The sequence below is a fragment of the Piliocolobus tephrosceles genome, chromosome 1 (genome assembly GCF_002776525.5).
Source record: "Piliocolobus tephrosceles isolate RC106 chromosome 1, ASM277652v3, whole genome shotgun sequence".
In the NCBI taxonomy this organism is placed as follows: Eukaryota; Metazoa; Chordata; class Mammalia; order Primates; family Cercopithecidae; genus Piliocolobus; species Piliocolobus tephrosceles.
Window position 1 is genome coordinate 87168138 of NC_045434.1, and position 2631 is coordinate 87170768.

The following is a 2631-nucleotide window of genomic DNA, read 5'->3' on the forward strand; positions in this document are numbered from 1 at the left end:
CCATGAAACCAACCGCATCCCAAAAACACTTATTTAGTTAGTTAGTTAGTTAGTTAGTTAGTTAGTTATTCTTGAGAAGGAGTCACACTCTGTTGCCCAGGCTGGACAACAGAGTTGTTTGGTCAAAGATGGAGTCCTTGTCCATCCCAGCTCACTGCAGCCTCCACCTCCCAAGTTCAAACAATTCTCCTGCCTCAGCCTCCCGAGTAGCTGGGATTACAGGTGCATGCCACCACACCTGGTTAACAAAAACATTTTGAAAAGGGTTAAATAAATCATGCACAAACTGGGGGAAAATACTGTTTTCAAAAATGATGGAGAGGATCACTATGATGCTGACTGATTCCACTGGTCACATTATTGATAGAGCAATCAGTAAATCCAGGCACATCCTGGAGATACTGCTGGACTCATTACTAAAATATGAAAAACTGGAGGCGTGTAAATCACTCGTTTAAGCGTATAACGCACTGAATTAGAATTTTATCACGCCAGAAGTGGGTTCCTAGCACTCCGTTTCAGGATAAAATCTTCCCCATTTATGTAGTGATTGACAATGCGTGCATGCTTTAAAAGTTGCAATAATCGTCCCTGGGTGGGCTCGAACCACCAACCTTTCGGTTAACAGCCGAACGCGCTAACCGATTGCGCCACAGAGACAAGGACTGTCGACTCTACTACGCGATATATGAAGGGCGCACTAACTAAACTTCCTCAGTCCCTTTTATTCTCAGGGCCCGCCCGGCAGGACGACTGAGCAAGGCCTTGGAAAACCAGAGAGATTAGAGCGGTGAGTCGCGCTGGTCACGTTGGACACCTGCGCGTTAGGAGATTTTGGAGCCAGACGGAGAGCCGAATGGCCTTCGCCTGCCCTGCCCCTCTCCTGCTTCAGAAGCCCCCAGAAACTCCCCGGTCGGCGACCCAGCCCGAGCCGCCTGCGGTCCCAAGGGAAGCTGAACACCCGGTGGGCTCCCGGGATGGTTCTTCCCGTTCTTTGTGCCGCCTTCACCCAGTGAGGGAGCCTGTGCCCACTCCGCCCAGTCGCTTTCCGGGCCGCTGCGGAACTTCCGCTGCCATCTTCGGATCCTGTGTTCCGCAAGGGGGCTCCACCAGGGCAGGGATGGTGGCCAGGGTCTCTCGTGGGTCCCCTCCCAGGGAGCAGGGTCTGGCACTCACCAGGCCGCCCGACTAGGACTTGTCGAATGAATCCATCGTCGCCTTTAGCTTTTAGTCCTTTGAAGAGCCCTAAGAGTGGAAATCAAGAGGTTTTTTCCATGGGGAAGTTCTGTTTACAAAGCGTTGATTTCTCGGCACCCCCGTGGGCGGACAACTGGCAGGGCCTCCCGTGCACCCTCTGCGCGGTGGAGCCGCGGAGACTCAGCTGGGCGGTGGTCGGGTCGTGTGACCGTAGGGCGGGAGCGGAGGAAGGGAAAAGCAAAAGCTGGGAAAGAAGCCAGGGAGTGGTGGACCAGACATCCAGATCTCCTGAAAGGCTCGTGCAGAGGCACAGGTGAGATATTCTGGAAGTGAGAATTGTTTTTGTTTGTTTATTTATTGTAGCAGAATGGGGAAATGGAGAGAGAACCTGAAAGAGCCCCCAAACTCGAGGACCTGTTGCTCCCAAAGAATGACATCTTCCAGAACTAGACAGAAACCTAGGCCTCTGGGAACCCTGAAATCCTTGGAGGAGTAGCATCATCATGACCCTCTGTGTTGCTTTTTGCAAAGGACTTGCTTCCATTGTTTGTTTGTTCAATTGTCTGTTAAATAAATAAATAAAACCCTTTTCATATCTCTTTAAAATTACTTTGTTTCTATTATTTTATGATTACAAATAATGCTGCAGGCATCATTCTTGTACACTTCTCATTGCCCACTGGTATATTTCTATAGGGTGGAGGCCTGGAGAGCAGTTGTTCCAGCATAGTGTTTACATAGCTCTTATTTCATTCCATTTTCTTTCCTTTGTTGCTTTATTAGCGATAACCCTTTTCTTATTTCAGTGGCTGCATTAGGGTTTCTGGGATACATCTTTAATTTTTCACAGTCTGCTTTCAAGTGTCATCATACTTCCCTTTCTGGCCTTTATCCTAGTGTTATGTAATTTTACTTTATTTATTATAAGCTTTGTGATTATTATTACTTTTATTTATTATGTCAAATATTTTTTAAATATTTAAATTATAAGAAAACGTATAGTACATACTTTCTAAATGCCATTTCCAAGATTTGTTTCTTTGTATAGGCCCACATTTTTATCTGGTATCCTTTTGCTTCTGCTTGGAAGACTCTTAAGATTTCTTGTAGCATGGGTTGGTGAATTCCTTTAGCTTTTGTATGTTTTTCAGTATCCTTATTTCACTCACAGTTTTGAAATTTTATTTTTGCATAGAATTCTAGGTTAACTTTTTTTCTCTAAGTACTTAAAAAATGTTGCCATTTATGAAGCATTGTTATTATAGTATCATCTTTCCTGTGTTTGTAAAAAAGGCATAAAGCCAGTTTCTCGTGCTGGTTATATAATTTTCAGAATGTGTGTTTAAAATTAAAATATTAAATTTTACTAAAAAACTAAAAATATTAATCATGAATGTCCTAGATTCATCTTAATTTCCACCAACAGTGCACTTA

At 44.5% G+C, this 2631-nt stretch overlaps 1 non-coding gene across 1 annotated transcript; it reads right to left on the minus strand.

The window, feature by feature from the left end:
- Positions 1-586: 586 nt before the first annotated feature.
- Positions 587-660, minus strand: TRNAN-GUU. Its single transcript has one exon. It is a non-coding gene; the product is annotated as a tRNA-Asn (tRNA).
- Between the last annotated feature and the right edge of the window lie 1971 nt (positions 661-2631).